General features: G+C 39.8%; 1 long non-coding RNA gene across 1 annotated transcript; it reads right to left on the bottom strand.

Moving 5' to 3' along the window:
- Positions 1-700: 700 nt before the first annotated feature.
- On the bottom strand, positions 701-5,101 carry LOC134623284 (uncharacterized). The gene is made up of 3 exons (XR_010093290.1): positions 5,036-5,101; positions 4,173-4,213; positions 701-765 (listed from the first exon to the last, which is right to left on the bottom strand). It is a non-coding gene; the product is annotated as an uncharacterized LOC134623284 (long non-coding RNA).
- Positions 5,102-18,311: the final 13,210 nt, after the last annotated feature.

Below are 18,311 nucleotides of genomic sequence, written 5' to 3'. Positions count from 1 at the left end.
GCGCATGCGGGCCGCTTTGAGCGTTCACACTAGAGCGCGTTTGATGTCGCATTTTATGTGTAGTGTGAACAAGCAGACAAAAAAATCGGATTTGATCAAAAAATCGGAATTGAGCATTAAGACCTGCAGTGTGAACGTAGCCTCAGAGCTGCTTTTCCATGCAGTAGAATTGCTAACATGCTAACACAGTTTAATGAGCAGAGTTGTTCCAAACAGTCAGGCTAAAATGACAAGATAACAATATAAATACATACCTCACAGTAGCACTTGTAGAGTCTCTTTCTGGTGTGGATCTGTTGGTGTCGTCTCAGGGAATGTGGAGATTTAAAAGTCTTCTCACACAGGTCACATTTATAAGGTCGTCCCTCAGTGTGGGTAAACGTGTGTCGTTGTAACTGTGTGTCTGTAGCAAAGTATTTGCCACACTGATCACAGCAGTACACATCATGTCTGCTGTGAATGCGTCGGTGTATATTTCGGTTTCCTCTCTGGCTGAAAGTTTTTCCACACTCGTCACAACTGTATGCATTAATTACAGAGTGGGTAACTAGATGATTCTGTAAGCTACCACTTTGAGTAAAAGCTCTGCCACACTGATCACAGCTGTACGCTTTAACTCCACTGTGGATGAGTTGGTGGTTTTTTAGGGAACCCTTCCTGGAAAAAGACTTTCCACACAAGTCACAGGTGTGTTTTTTTCTCTCTCTTTCTTCTGTGAGGTTTGTCGGCCTCCTGAGAGCGCTGACTTCTCGCTCCATGTTGGTCCTGCAGTGACAGAGATACAAACAGAGGCACTGAGTGAAATGCAGTCGTGGAACAAACTGAACCTTCAAACTCCCTCCATTAACACAAGTTTTAAACCTGAAGGTGGAGTGTGGCACCAAACACCTTAACGGTCTCTTATCCCCACCTGCTGGTAGTTCTAACACATTACATCCAACCTGCTGTTAAAAATAATTCATCACTGTTTAAACACTAAAATCATGCCCATCCCTCCTGATTACACACACACACACACACACACACACACACACTTATATTATTTTATAATTTTTATTATTTTGTTGTTTCCCATTTCCTATTTCTATATTTTGTTATAGTTTTATATATAATCATTTACTGATAATAAATCCTATGTTTGTTTATTTGTTTATAAAAGGAACCCCATTAGCTTCCACAACAGAGGTTACTTGTCTTCTGTCAAATACAATCACATAAAATATTACACAATAAAGTGGATTCTAGATATCCACATAATTTGGCTCTTACATCCACAGTTTCACAATTGTTAAAATATAATCAATAATAATAATAATAATTTAATAATAATATCAATAACACTGAAGCACATTACACAAATTTCAAAACAACTAAAAGCTCTGTAAATCGGCTTTTAAGTGTTCATTGAAGTTTTGAATAGTTGCTAATTCTCTAATTTTATAAGGTAATTTATTCGACTTAAAAGTTGCTCTAAATATAACAGTTTTACAAAAAGTTACTTTTAACTTGAGCATTTACTAAATTGCAGTTTGTTGAAAATCGTGTAATATGATTATGTATTTCATCTGGATACTGCAGCTGAGCAGAAATAAATGTGGTGTGTTTAATTCAATTCAATTCAATTCAAATATTTATTGTCATTGTCAGAAAACAATGAAATTGCGTTTGGAGCTTCCGTACACCCATGAATAAAATAATAATAAGTGTAAATATAACTCCAGTGCAATAAAACAGTCCCTAGCAACAACATACAACATGACAAGTAATATTTAGAAGTTGGATATGATCATTGTCCGTGAGAGAGAGGGGGCAAAGAGTTCAGAAGCCTCACAGCCTGTGGATACAGGCTGTTGGCCAATCTGGATGTTCTGGCCTGTATGGACCTGTACCTTCTCCCTGAGCGCAGCAGGTGGAAAAGGTGGCGCGCAGGATGATATTGGTCCCGCAGGATACTGTGCACCCTCCTCAGACAGCGAGTGCGGAAGATATTACTAATCTCTGGCAGGGTTGTTCCAATAATTCTGCCAGCCTCTTCCACCACCCGCTGTAGTGCTTGCTGATCGGCCTTGGTGCAGCTGGGGAACCACACTAGCAATCCATACATCAGAACGCTGCTAATGGCACAATTAGAAAAGTTCAGCATCAGAGGTCTGGGAATGTGTGCACTCCGCAGTCTCCTCAGGTAGTAGAGGCGCTGTTGGGCCTTCCGTGCAGCTAAGGTAGTATGGTTGCCCCAGGACAGGTCCTCGGTCACATTTACCCCCAAGACAAAATTGCTTTCTTTATAACTACAAGTAAGCCATAGAATAGCTGGTCAGGATCCAGCTGGTCGACCTTAATCTTACAGAGAATGTGATGATTTTATGGATAATTAAAGTCAGTCATATATCCACAAACACAACAAGCTGAAAGTCAGTGATGCTGCTCGGTTTGCAGTCCTGAATATGACGGCACAAGCAGGATTCACTGCACTGTTAATGTTAGCTATGTTATATTGCTGCCTCTGTTCGGTGGTGTCGAGCCAAACGGACTTTAACGTGTGTTTGAACGAGCTGACGGTTCACTCGTTAAGCTGAAAGAAAGATGCTTTAATCACAGGAGTCACACATGTGTCCACTGGACCATCTGGGAACTCTTCTTGTTTAGCACTCGTAATAACACAAACACTAAATCCTCCTTCTCTTGTGCTGTTTTGTAGCAGTGTGTACACCTGAGACTGTCACCTGTCTGTCTGTCCTGCACTCTCTCTCTGTTTCTTTCTCTCTGATTGTGGAATAAAAGTATGAACATGTATTTATAAGTTACACTTGTGTTTGAATCCTGCAGCTTATCACACATTTGATTTCCACGTGTGACGACTGCAAGTGTCCAGAGTGAGGACAGACTGAGGGAGCCACTGCTGCACATCATCTGTGAGGCTTTGCACCCCTGATGATCCACCAGGACAAACTCAGCAGTGTGTGAGGAAGAGGAGGAGGAAGAGCCAGCAGCAGCTGACAGATGGAGAGAATAGACAGACTGTTCCCTGTTTGTGAAGGACTGCTAGGAAAGTTTAACATAACTAATTGTCTGTCCTGAATCAGTCTTATTAGGTAATGTTCAAATAATGTTATCATCCCAGTGTTTTCAGTGTGGGAGAAAGTACTCAGGGCCTTCAAGTTACACACTATGAAAGGCAGCAACAAGTTTAATATTCAGAAACCTAAAGTATGTATCAGCAGCAGAATGGAGCTAAAAATAAATGTTTGTTTCAGTTCTATGAAGCTTTGAGTATTTTGGATTAGTAGCACTGCTGTGTTTGTTGCATCATATTGCTGTAATTGTTTATGTGCTTTATATATTCTGAGCTAAGTTGATCTATAGTGTTACATCATATTCTATAAGGATGTTATGTGTTTGTAGACTTTCTGCCCAGTTTGACCCATTTAGCAGAAGTCAGCCTGTTTAAGGCTCTGATATCTATTCTGTATGACTTAAAGCAGTTATGACATGGTCTGATGTTCTCACCCAATAAAGGAATATTTCATATATCAGTCTGATCTTCATTCTATCAGAAACAGTTATCACAGCTTGTACATTTTCTTTTTTACATATATGTAAGCATTGAGCCAAATGTAATAATGCCAACATATTAAAAGAACAATATTTGTCTCTCATATATGATACATCTGTATATACACTGTCAGAGATACTTGAGTGTCTTTGAGTGAAGTGATTAATGTAATAACTATAATATTGGCCATATTATATTAACATTACCACAGTGAGATGATTTTAGTCTCATGAACAACATTAGCTAATTATTATTTACTAGCTAATCTTAAATGACTGTTCAGTACAGAAATGAAGCCCAACTATCATGTTTTACAGTCCTGTGGTCTCAGCCTCAGATACTTATTAAATCAGAGCTCGTGTAGAAACAAATGAACAAAATATGTTCTCCTTCATTTCTGTCAAACAAAGCTGTATGAAATGTTTTCAGCTGTTAGTATCATGGTTGCTAGGCAACCTGGGCAGCACGATGGAGGCTAGACCGTCCCATTTCACAAGCCTCGCACTTCCGGCCTTAGCGGTGTTTGAGTACGTGGCCCTTGAGGACCTTTAAAGCTGCAGAACCTGAATTGGGATACAGCCATGATGATCTCCAGCCTTGTGCTCGTCAACATTCTCACCTGAGTTAAGAAGACGATTACTGAAATGGTCTCAGCAGGTCCTTTAATGACAGCAATGAAATGCAGTGGTAAGGGTTTTTTGGGATTAAGTTCATTTTCATGGCAAAGAAGGACGATGCAATTCATCTGATCACTCTTCATAACATTCTGGAGTGAATGCAAATTGCTATTAGAAAAACTTAAGCAGCAACTTTTCCAATTTCCAATATTTATGCAATTCTCAAAACCTGTATAACCTCTTTTTAAGTTTTGTGGATATTATACATGGTTGTGCTCAGGATGTGTCGGCCAATTTCCACTGGAAATGCCTTTTATATATTTATTTTATTTTTACTCTATTTAATTTGTAAAATATGTATATACACACTCACACACACACACACACACACACGTAGACATACATATTAAGTATACACATTCAGTAATATGCATACACTCTTATATTGTACATATATTTATTCATATAATTCTCAGATTTAGCCATCCTTATATTTGCTTGTTTCATGTTATTGTATTTTTGCACACCTCTGTTGCTTGTGAAGCTCACACACAAGAATTTCACTCACATGTACTGTACCAGTGTACCTGCACATGTGATGTGACAATAAAAGTGATTTGATTTTACTTAAACTGTCAGCAAGCAATTTGCATTTGCACTGTTACATTTTTATATAACTTTAATGCACATAAAAAACAGCTGCTTGTTGAAGTGAAAATACATTGATGGATTTTTTATAAAGTTGTGGAGTTGTAAAGTATTTTGTCTTGTGTCAATTATATCGTCAGTTATATTGTTATCACAAATTTTCAGTTGTATATGGTGATAAATATTTTTGGTCATATCGCCCTGCTCTGTCTGTCACCTTCTGTGTTGAGCTCATTGTTTCCTCTGTAGTGGCTGAGCTGAGTCCAAGTAGCTGAAAATGTTCCTATGCTGCTCCGTCAGACTCTTCTCCTCCTGCTGAGACACAAAACACATCTTTGTTAGGCTCCACACTGCACTGAAGAGTCAAAGTGTCTCATATGTTCACCTGACAAGTAAAAGAACACATTTTTGCTTCCCGAGGTGGGAAACTTATTGGAAAGAAACACAAAAGGTTTGAGCACTGATACCTGGCATTGCTGGCATTGAAAGATGCAATGCCAGCAATGAGGATTGTTAAGACTAAAACCAATCATTAAGCAAAGACAACTAACCCCCACCACGATTTTTGGATACGGGCAACCGCCCGTGTCGACCGTATCAAAAAGCGCTACTGTGTGTGTCACAAGTCAGTCTGGCTGTAGGCTATGGTACTTGGCCAGAGGTGGCGCTGGTTGACTCGACTCCATTTGAGTGCACACAAAGTAAATTGCACGCTTTAGTTGTGCAGCGAAAATGAAAATCGCCCGTATCAAAAACAGCTACTGCCTGTACTACTGTGCTGTGATGTCGCTCGTAAGGGTGAAACTCATTGTGAAACGTTTGAGAACCCCTGCTACAGAACAATGGAGATTTCCGTTATATGGTAACACCTGCAACTCACGTGACAACACTGATGCTTGAGAGCGCGCGTGTGATGCAAGTATGTGTAGAGTGTTGAGCGCGTGATCAGTGGTGAGAAAAGCAACTCACGAAACTTGACCTTTCTATACTCGTGGCTCACTTGCACTTCTAATCTGTTCGTTTGCACACTTACACACACACAGCTGCTGTTTCCTGTTTTGCTACACTCTGGAGAGCCTCGCCTTTAACGGTCTTCTCTCACAGAGAGCAACAGAAAACGTCAGTCAGAAAACTTCGAAAAACTCGAGATTGACTGAACTCAGTTCAAAGTTACCTTGAAACTTACATGTGAGAGGTAGTGATGGGTCCAGCAACACTGACGCACCGACGCTTGTGTCAAGCTCACAGAGTGAAGCCTGTATCGGTGCGTGCGTCGCTTTAAGAAAAAGTCACGTGATCGATACAGCTGCTGTATCGATCATTGCCAACGCGCCAAGCTGTGTTTAAAAGGTACCGCATCCGCATCTGCCAACGGAATGAGTCGCCACCAAAACCCCCCACAAAATTACTCTCGCAAAGATAAAATAAATAAATAAATAAATAAATAAATAAATAAAAAATACACATATCTCCATAACAAAATGGAGCCCAAAAGAAAAAGAATTGTTTCTGGTGTGTGGGATCATTTTGATCTTTTAACTGGAAATAAGGTAATAGTTTGTCTGTCTTTGTTTCAGTGTAATCTATCAGAACACCTCCTCAGTGTTTAGGCATTACAGAGCCAAACATGAAAATGAGCAGACAAACACACCGAGAATGAACACAGGTCGGCCTATATAGACACTGAACAGCTTTATCATATTTTTTTTTATTATGTGTTTTATTATTTTGAAATCAAGCATCTAGGAAGACTGCTCTGGGCCAGGCAGGCCTGAATTTCATTATAAAGGACTGTCAACCCCTTAGTATTGTGGAGAGTGTCGGAGAGAAACATTCCAAGATCAGAGGATCCTTTAACGTACTGGGGGAATAGGAAGACATCTTGTCAGAACCTTTTCCACCTGACTTTACAGTTTTTGTACCCCAGCTTCATCTGTGCCTGTGAGTTTTCCAAAGCTGGGGAAATGGTGCCAAAAAACAAACAAACCCCGCAATAGACTGAATGCAAAAACAATGGATAAACTTATTTTTCTGGATAGAAATTTATAATAAACTCTGAGTCAATTACATTTAAATGGGTAATATTACATTCACAATACTTTCATTTTAATTTTCACTTAATGTAATTCACAATATATTTTAAAGATGTCTAAAATATTTGAAATGTAAAAGATATAAAATGATTCCATGGAAAATACAATACCTTACACGTATGACTAGGTCATTGAATCAGTGTCTGTTGTGAGTCTCAAGTAAGTTGCCTGCAATGATACTTAATGTCCAGCAGGTGTCAGTATGGAGCAAAACAACACTGTGTCGACACGATACAGTTTGGGGAATGTGCTGAAACGCTTCACGAGGCCTCATCTACCCATCACTAGTGAGAGGTAGTGATGGTCCGCTTGAAGCTGACGCCTCGGTGCTTGTGTCAAAAAGATCAACACGCTGCTTCAGAAGCACTGTGTCGAGGCTTGATTCGTTTGGCAAGAGTCACGTGATTAGTGACGTCTGACGCTTCGTTTAGAACGTACCTTTTTTTTTATTGAACTTTATTGAAACACAATGAGTATACAACATACAAACAGATGAAGTTTACAAAAGAACAGAACATGAACATACAAAATGAGGGGTAAAAAAATTATCTTATGAGTACGCGCAAAAATCAACATATATATATCTATATATATATAGATATATATATAGATATTGTTCTGAGAGGCTTTTTGTTGGTTGAGTCTGAAATTGATTGTATGTACAATTCCATATCCTTATAAAAAGGCAGAAATATGGTGTTTTATTAATAAACTTACATTTATGGATAAAAAATTTAGCATATAAAATTTATCATAAAAAACATTTATCATTCTTCCTGGAGAACTTAAAGAAACAGAATAAAACATTTTCCATCATTAAGAAAACTCCCTTAAAATATGGACAATAACAAAACTGCTAAATTCCTTCCAGAATCTCTGTGTAGAGGAACAGTACCAAAAAAGTTGTGTCACAGTTTCTGGATGATCCCCACAGAAAGTTCAATTACCGTACTTTCTGGACAATAGAGCGCACCTGTAAATAAGCCACATCCACTCTATTTAAAAAAAAAATAATTAAAAAAAAGATATACAAGCCGCACCGGGCTATACGCCACAGATATCTAGGTGCGCCGCTCTCTTCGCGCAGCAGTCAAGCCTTTCGAACCCGTTGGTGATGGTGAATTCTTTCACAGCACTCCATGCATGAGCTCTTCCCGCTGCCGCCTCCAACGTCTCACCATAGACTCATTGACGCTAAGCTTGCGTGCAGCAGCGCGGTTTCCCTCCTGGATAGCAAGATGGATGGCCTTCAACTTAAAACTTGCATCATACGAACTTCTTCGTGTGGTTTCCATGATGAAGGGGCGAGGATTTGAAAATAATTACCAGTTGGTAAAGAAAAGTGTATTCTTCTTTGCATTGATTTTTCATCTATCTTGTTTTTTATTCTAATTCTGGTTAGAGTGCCCCTAGTGGTGGAAGAAAAATCCACAGAATAGCCGCACCTTTGTATAAGCCTCATGAGGAGGGATATTATACCCCTTATGTCAAAATATTCATGAGCTTTTTGAGTGTTAGGTTCTAATGAATTATTCATGAGTTTGAAATGAATTATTCATGAGCTCAGGAAGTAATAACGGAAGTAATTAAATTATGATATTCATAAAAATATGATATTCATCCAAAATATGCTAGTTCATTGCTTTTCTTCCCCCCAAAAAAAGAACTAATTGATTATTTTAGAAAGTTTTTATATCAAATAGCATTCTTTTATTTTTTAATCCATTAAAAACTTTTTCCTTTTTTCCCTAAAGAAACGCCATCTGGTGGTGGGTCATCGCATGACAGCGCATGAGTGCGCAGTGCGCGCACCCCGCGCCTGTGTGTCTAGGCGCGCTCGTGCACGCGCCTGACTCGGGGCTCCGTGTTTATGGGTGAAAATGTGTTAAACCAGTATAAATGTGCTTAGTTAAACTTGTGCTTTTGTAACGTTCAGTATGGCCAGACATACAGGGTGCATGCCATGTGGGAAAATTTTATTTCAATTTATATGCGTTTGTTTAATCCGAACAAAGAAATTTAAAATCAAACTCAGAGTCACAAAAAAACACTCGCGATCTCCGCGGGTCCCACCCGATCCTTAGGCAAATAAGCAGGGAGAAACTCCTCAAAAACCCTCCGCGTTTTTTCTCCAAAACCCCTAGAATAACTTCTAGGGAACCCCCTATACCCAAAACCTTATATTCGATAACAGGGGAAATCCTGAAAAAATCCTTAGTCTTTTTTCTTCAAAAAAACAGCCCTATCACTAGCTCCGTCTCTAAGTTCTTACTCGCAATCCTCCTGAAAAACAAAACAAAACAAAAAACCTCCGCGGTTTCTCTCCAAAATACGCAAAACAAAAAACCCCTAGAAATAACCTGTAGGCAACCTCCTAGCCCCAAGCCTTATATTCGATAACAGGGAAAAATCCTGAAACCAAATCCTTAGGCATTTTTTCTCAAATTTCACTCAGAGTCTAAGTTCTCCTTTCGCTATCACTCCATCCCGCAACCGCTGCCAGAGAACAGTTTTTTCCTTCTTGTTCGTTCCCCGGCTCATCCCCGAATGCTGCTTACCTCGTTCGAAATTTTGCACCGGAGACCCACTCTGCCTCCCAGGTAAACCTTACTGCCCCGCTGCCAATCACATAACAAAGGGGCGGGTCCATTCGCACCCCGCTCACCCAATCGCGCTCAGCTTGGATTTTCATGATCCCCCCGCTCAGGTTAAGACTCGCATCTTGTCTCACATGCCATCTGACTTCAGACGCGTGGACAACTACCTCCACTCAGACCACTTCAACAACTACCGCCACTCAGACCGAATTCACAATAATACCCCCGTCTCCAGACCACTTCAACAATTTGCGGCACTTTTACCTGGGTGCATATCAATCGGTAAGTGGTAGTCTTGCTTTCTAACTACATTTTGCACTTTCCTTTTTTAACCATTTTCTCTCAAAAAGCTTTTCAAAGCCATCCAGAAATAGGTAGTCTAATTAAGTATTCTTATTCCTATTTATTCTATTTATCCCTTTTGTATTCTCTGTATTTATAAATGTGTAAACATGGTATATTTCTGCTCACATTCTGCAACTTCTGTCGGTGCTGTGCTACTGGAAACTGAATTTCAGTTTGAACCCACCCGAGGGATAAATAAAGTTTCATCTAATCTAAACTTTAAAGCGCTATAAAATATTTTTACTGAAAACAGTTGCAAAGTGTTTTTCTCCATGGGCGATCGTGGCTCAAGAGTTGGGAGTTTGCCTTGTAATCGGAAGGTTGCCGGTTCGATCCCTGGCTTGGACAGTCTTGGTCGTTGTGTCCTTGGGCAAGACACTTCACCCGTTGCCTACTGGTGGTGGTCAGAGGGCCCGGTGGCGCCAGTGTCCGGCAGCCTCACCTCTGTCAGTGCGCCCCAGGGTGGCTGTGGCTACAATGTAGCTTGCCATCACCAGTGTGTGAATGGATGAATGAATGTGTAAAGTGCTTTGGGGTCCTTAGGGACTAGTAAGGCGCTATACAAATACAGGCCATTTACCATTTTACCATGATTATAATGGGCTTTGGAGAAACTATATGGGACATTGATCACATGAGAAGTCCTGAGCCTAAAAGGATTGCAGCGAGTCAATGCAGTCCAAAAAACAAGGAACTGTTTTCCTTTAAAATGATGACGTCATCTTGCTGGTGATGGATACTCGAAGAGCTTGCGCGTGAGACTCCATTATCAGCAATATCTGGTATGAATGTGTGTGAATGTATGCATGTAACTGGACTGTGATGGACTGACGACTAAAAGTTTTTAACTGACTTGATGCTGAGACAGAAACTGCACCGGCGTGAAGATTTGTAAATGCAGTAAATTTACAGGCTGAAAGTACGTGTGAGATGTGAAATGTGAAAGTGGAGCTGGAAAGAGGAAAGTGAGGGGAAGGTAAGCAACGTTAACGGGAGTCGGGTTGCGGCAGAAAATGAATCAGAGGAAAAGAGTTGGAAGTGCAACCACAAGACTGTGACACGTGGAAGCTGGGATCTGCATCCACCCACGCACGGTGAAGCAAAAAGGTTTGAAGTCAAGTCAGAATAATGGGCTGTTTCTGAGTTCATAATCTGACATTCAAGCATTTGTCAACTATTATGGGATGAATGCACAGTCTCACATGTACATGTGTTCAACTGCCAAAATGATTGTTGAGGGTAAACGAGGAGAAAGAAGGAAAAAGTGGAAGGAAAACAAGAAAAAGGAGAAAATGGTGTGAAAGTGAACGATGGGAGATACTTTTATTTAGAGCAGAGGCAGAGGAGAATGGCAGAGGGTGTGTCTTAGTAACTCTGTGAGGTAGAACTGGATCCAACATTGTGGATGTGTTGATGTTGGAGCCATTAAGATTCTCTGCACACTGTAGGATTTCCCTCTGATTCACTGCGGGGGCATTTTGGAGTCTGTCAATGAAACTCTTCATATTTGTGTTTGACACCAGTTTATAGAAACAGACAAATGTGTCGTGCTTTTGTTCGGCCTCCACAAATATACACATTTGTTCATTGGTTGGACTTTTTGGAAGGAGACACATTGAAAACCATGTTAATAAGATCTTGTTGTTTCCTGTGGATCCGACACAGAGAGTGGACTTCAGACAGAAAGCGTGGAAGAGATTTTAGAGGCCGTGTGTGGCAACAGGAAGTTTCTGTATGTTTGCTGATCTTACATGTGGAAAACAACACGTGATGTTTGTGAAGTTCTACAATGATCATTGTTCTGACAGCATTTTGAGTGGGAACAGTTCAAACTGGGAGTAGTGGGAGTTATTTACTGATTGAAACAAGCTGAATGTTTCTGTGCACGATGAAGATCAGCAGCTCAGCTGATCAATGAATTGACATCTATCAGTCATTTCATGAGATGAAGTCATCAGCAGACATTTGTTCTAACTGTGTGATAAATGTCAGAACGTCAGGGCTCTGCTTTAGTCACTACTTGATGATCATTGGCTCATTGTTGAATCACGTGGCCCAGTCTGACCTCTGACCCTTTGCTGCAGGTCTTCTGTGTTATCTCCACTTTCATGTCTGATCTTCTGCTGTATCGTCCAAAATAAACATCTGAATCATTTCCAACACTTCAGCAGATCTTTAGTTTGGGCAGCACAGTACAAAATAACACATATTGTACTACAGTGGCTTGCAAAAGTATGGACTTGAGTTAAATCGGACTAAGGCGGGCAAGCGTGCATTCATAGAACCAGTAAGTCACATTGGGAACGCATTTTATTTCTGTTACTGTTAATGTAATATTGTAGAAAGGTTTTACTGTTGCCTTGCGATAGGAGCTAAGCTGTAGGAATAAGTAAATAGTAGCCGGGCTCCACAGGATATTCCTCGTTTCTGAGTTGTTTCAGTTATTGTGGTTATGTTGTGTGTTAATGTTCCCAAAGATTTTACCTGATGGAGTTCTAAGTTAGCATACAAATCAGTTCTTGTTTATAAAGCCTGCATACACATGGCGGCCTTTGACTGAGTAATTGTGTCCACTAGAGGGTGATGTTGACCCACAAATGAAAGAATTGGCCTAAATTGATTATGATTCTATGTTTTAGCCATCCTGTGCATTTGATGACCTGCAGAGGAGAACAAGTCGGGCTTTTCAGCCCTAACACAACCTCTTTGTTCTCAATACTACAAAACCTTCAAAGGCTGATATGCAAGTTTGCATGAATCACCAACACAGTTGTGTTTGTTTCTAGTATAGTTATAAATAAGCTGATCAAATATCTGCTGACTGATTAGATCCAGTATCTATTACAGATGAACTGGATATCACAGCATGTTGTTAATCCGTCATATCAAACTAAACAGTGTTGCTGGTGTAAATATCCTCCAATAAAGTCAGATGGGCTGAGGGCTGCTGTTGCCAGGTAACGATGATGTCACACTGGATCTTCTGATCTTTAGCATCGTAGCGCTCGGAGTCTGATGTTGGCTCATGTGTTGTCATACACCAACATGACGTTCTACTAGTCAAGGCCTCACCTTAACCCACTGATGCTGATCACACAGACCCACTAATAGAACTGTTTTATCAGGTTTATGCAGCGTCACCATTAATGTCACATTTAATCACATTTACATTACAAGCCCACTACAACCATTATCAACATGTTACATTACATTATACATCTGCACTGATTTAAAGTATTTCAACTGATTCATTTTTTCCACCTTAACAGTTCATTCCTCAAATCAAACAAGATATTTGACCCTCAAGAAAATTTACCATCAAATAATTTTGTAATAAAATATTTAATTTTAAACTTTTATAATTGAAATCAAACAAGTGTATTTAACAGTGAAACCAGAGTGGAAGCTGCTCATATAGAGTCCAACCCAGGCTAAACTAAGTTGAGTAGAGCAGCATCATCAAAGTGTCGGCTCTCTGAACACGATGCATGATCGCCATCTGCAGGACAAAACTAGTTTTTCTCGTCCTCCTCGTCAACGTCAAGATGACGTCATCATATAGTAACTGATTCCCTGTCCGTCTGGAACAAAGCATTTACATTAAAAAAGACATTTACAGAAAATACAAACACCAGCAACACATCTCAACATCACATGATATTTTATTATATTATATATTATTATTGTACCATCAACATCAACAAATACCAGCATATTTTCTTTGACATTGAGTAGAGTGAACCTCTCCCTTGGTTCATTTCCTGCTCGCAGCATCAGCTGACCTCTGACTTCCTGGTTAAGGTCTCTCAGCGTTGACTGGAACATCAAATCGGACTCACACCATGTTCTTGTAATGTGGTCTGTCAGCTGTTTGAAGAGCATCTCTGACCTAAACACAATAGGAAGAACAACAACACGGCAAAAAAACAAATTTTCATATTAGATGAAGGGCACCGTAACTGGAAATGGTAACATTCATCTGATGCTGCTTTGGATTTATCTTCTGTTTTAGATCAACTTTGATCACTTAGAGCCATCTTAAATCTTTTTGTTCTAACTTCTCACTCATTAACATCTCAGATGGTTTCAGATCCCTGCTGTTCCCCACCTGTCCTGTAGGTGGCCTCAGTGTGCCTCAAACCATTTACAGATGGTTACGTGTCGTTCACAGTTCATATTTATATAGAAGATGTGGGACATTGAAGCAGTTTAAACGCGTCCATCCATCCATGAACATGTGAGAAATCAAAATAAAGGTTTGCTTCATGTCTGAAATATGTAGAAAATATTCTGGCTGTAACAGTTTGGGTCAAAGTGCAGATGTTCCAGATGTTCTGCAGTCTCTCTGTGTTTCATGTTGGACCAAAGTGAAGCTTTTCGATGTGACTGCAGGAATGTGAAGTTAACTCTGAGCTTTAGGAAATGAAACTAAATGAACTTTTTCTTCTTTATTTATAGGAAAGTGTAGGAGAGCAACAGATGAACAAACGTTACTGTAACAGGAAACACAAACACGTCATCAGAGGATCTTTATGTTCATCATTATCACTGTTTCCTTGTTCTGTCACAAACACACAACACTTCCTGCTCTCTCTCTCTGATGGATCTGATTGGCTGTTTCATTCACAGGAGGTCAGGCCATCACACAAACAGCTTTAACTGCACAGCAACACACTTTAAATCATCTACAGACAAACCTATGTGTTTGATTTATGAAGAAATAATAAAGAAGTGTCTACAGCTGTCCATAAAGCAGCTTCTCACACAAACTCTGACACTTCACTCACTTTAATTCCTGCAAAGCTGCGTAATAAAGAGCTGTGACTGCTATGAACTGCTTATGATGACTGCATGAAGCTCTCAGCTGAAGCTTCATTCATTTATTTTAATGTTAATGTCGCCTTTTTAAGCCTGTGTGAGGATTTTAATGACACACATTAAAGGAACTTCTTTGATTAGAACCAAATTCATGTTGATTTTCAGCCTGAAAAGATGAAAATTTTAATAATTCTGTTTATAATCATCAACCTGGAGACTAATGAAAAGTATAATAGTAATAAAAAGCCTTTATTATTTGAGTAATGCCTGAATCTGCTCAGAGACGGAGACAACACAGAGTGGTTGATGACAGTTTGACATTAACTGAATTAAAAACAAAGTGCTTTTATTGTGAAAATCTGCCTCCTACTTCTTTAAATCATTTTTATGTATTTTTTAATCTGACAGTGAAACACTGAGGCATTAATCTGACACAGTTTCATCAGCAGCTGTGTTTTCACAGACGTTTCACTTTGATTTGTTCAGACTGAGCAGAGAGAAGTGGCTCTCTGTGAGCGCACTGCTGAGAAACAGAAGCTCATTTCTGCTCTATTTCATGAAAACAGTGTTATGGAGGCACAAGAAGTTCAGCCTCTAAACTCTCAACGTGAGGACTGAGTGAAGAGTTTCAGAGTTTTGGCTCACAGCTTTTAGCGTCTACACAAAAAGATGTTTACGCACTCGTTCTGAGAACATCTCCACCTCCTTAAAACAAACTCTCCTACTAGCAGCTGTCACAACCACAACAGGCAGAACACTGGATTTCTTCAGGTCAGATTTCATTGCTCAGATTTACTGCAGTTTGCAGTAAATTGTGTGTCACAGACTTTGTAGTGACTCGTTTAAATCTTCTCCTCCTGAAAGTGAAACTCTTACAAACACATAAGGACACAGCCTGCTGCAGGTTAGTGATTGACCTGAATACACAGAGTACAGAAATGATGAAGGAATCATTTAGTTCCACTCAGAAATGTGAACATCAACATTCACAAGAGTCTCACATGTTTGAACAAAAGGTGTTTCTAATGTGAACATAATTAGATCATACACGATCTGAATGAAATTTAACTACTTAACACGTCTCAGTTCTTGTTGAGATGATGTGATACAATCTAGTAAGAGTGGTTAGCTGCCTTAAAGGCAGATGACTCTCAATATCACAAGATCAGGTGAGATTTCAGACCACAGGACAATTATTGGGGTGATCTTTGAAGAGGCAGAAAAGCATAGGCGCACAGTTTGAAAAGGTAAGAATGAATCTGTCTATTCATCTAGATGGAAACATAAAACCAAAACCACACCAATACAAACAAATCAGTCCCAGTTTATTTACAACATTTGACACATATAGTGCAGCTCAGTCAGCAGCTGAGTTTTGACCTGTGAGCTGCAGCTTCAGCCTCTTTTATGGTTTAGTGTTTAATGTGTAAACTGTTTATCACTGCAGAGACGCCTACAGGCTATCTACTGTTCAAAACTGAATTGTTATATACAGTGTGGCAGCTGACCTTTAACCTGCGAACTTGAGACTCTTTGTTGGTGTGAAGTGTTTAATGCTCATCTATTGAAGCCTGCAGACACACCCACATTATCTGATTCGTTCTCAGGGTTGTTCAGTGTGTTGGAGCAGAAACCTTCTGCAGGTTAATTATTGATCAAATAATATTACATAAGGTGCAGCAGCTGACCTTTGACCTGTGAGCTTCAGACTCTTTGCTGGTGTGAAGTGTTTAATGCGACGCAGCCTGCAGACACAGAGGACAGGTGACGGAGAAGAAGCAGAGGATTTTTTCTGTTTCTACACAGACCTGGTCCAGACAGCAGAGCGCTGCAGAGTGAAGACGTTCATGGGAAGAAGCTGAGTAAGTGCAACGTCCTCTTTGGATCCTGGATCAGGAAGTGACGCCGGTGAATATTTGGTGTTTCTGTCTTTGACTCAGTCTGCTGTCACTTTGCTTCAGAGAGAAAAAGAGATTTCAGATTAACTGGTGTTCCTGCTGCTGCAGCACTAAAGGACAGTGTAGGTGACCACGTTGATGCCTGTTTATAATTTACCAAAGTTAATAAAACTGTTGACTAAATGTTCTTGTCAGAGGTAAACAGAGGTGACAGCAGCAGATAATAAGGATTAAATGTATGCTGAGTAACTAAATGCTGCTAGTCTGTGACGTCACTCCCAGCAGCATCACCTCATTTCTAGACTTGTAGTCAAGACCGCCTAATCCGAGACCAAGACAAGACCAAGACCAGAGGGTATCGAGACCAAGACAAGACCAAGACCAGAGGGTATCGAGACCAAGACCAAGACCAAGACCAAGTTGAGACGAGACCGAGACCGAGTCGAGACGAGACCAAGACCAAAACCAAGACCGAGACAAAAAAAGTCTTTAAACTGCAGCCAGATGCTGCTACGTTTACGGGTGTCAGGCATATTTATGTGTTTTTGCTTTCGCACAGCCCTCCTCACCGCTGTCTACTGTCTCACTTACTGAGAGGACAGACGCACGCTCCACTTGACTGTCGCGTCTCTCACCCTCTCTGTTTTTCACATAATGATATTATCCTATATCCTCGCATGTGATTGGCCACAATATGGAGGGATTGGAGCATAACTGAGCCACTGTGTGAGAGCTGAGCAGCGAAAGGAAATTAAGTGAGGGTAGAAATGACTGAAAGATTATTAGGCTCTGTTTTGAGTTTTGTTCAAAAAAGAATGACTTCATATAGGAAAAAAAATAAATATCACATATGCAGGACACCTTAAACTAGTTTTTTAATTAAGCAGCAAGGCAGAACAAAGTTGGGCCTGTATCAAGACACAGGGACTAAACCCCAATTCAACCAGACCCAGAACTGATCCGGAATTAAAACAGGACTACAACAGTAACCAAGACAGAACCAGAATCAGAACTAGATGATAGTAGCACTAAAAATCATCATAGACCTGCACTACACTTATTTTTTAATTCTACCAAAGTACACTATTTAGATTCAGAAAAGTTTATATAATTATTTAGCCTTGTTGTGCAAACAAGCCTGCATAACTTAATAAATATAGAATTTGAAAAGTAACAAATGGTATCTAAAAAGAAACAGTAGGTACTAGATACATGTTCTGATGAGTTTTGGCAAACAACCATTTGACTAACATGTGTGTCTCACCTGCTCTTGTTCCATCTCTGTTCTGTCCTCATTCTCCTCTCCCTCTCTCTCCCTCCCTCTCTGTTCCTCTCTCTCCCTCTTTGTGCTGACAATCAAGCCAAACACCAACATCATCAAATATACAGTTGAAACCAGATATTTACACACTCTTCAGATAAAAACACAAACACTTTTTTAATTGTAACATCAAATCAGACTAAATATTTATTTTTTTAGATTGATAAATATAAAAAACATATTTGTTAACTTTAAGAGTAAAGACAGAAACTATCTGTATTTCTTCATTGTAAATGGCACCAAATTGTATTCAAAATTGAGCCACATGTATGGAGCTCCACAATTCTTTTCCTGGTGTTTTGGTTGACATCTCTTGATTTTCCCATGTCAAAGAAACAGGCTCTGTGTGTTGCCTTATATGCATCCACAGCTGTGCCACCAATTTACTCACATGGACTCTACTAACCTATCAGAAGCTTCT

The sequence above is a fragment of the Pelmatolapia mariae genome, unplaced genomic scaffold (assembly GCF_036321145.2).
Source record: "Pelmatolapia mariae isolate MD_Pm_ZW unplaced genomic scaffold, Pm_UMD_F_2 NODE_ptg000532l+_length_25860_cov_1, whole genome shotgun sequence".
Taxonomy (NCBI): domain Eukaryota; kingdom Metazoa; phylum Chordata; class Actinopteri; order Cichliformes; family Cichlidae; genus Pelmatolapia; species Pelmatolapia mariae.
Note: the sequence above shows the minus strand (reverse complement) of the source record. Positions and strands in the feature narration are given on the sequence as shown.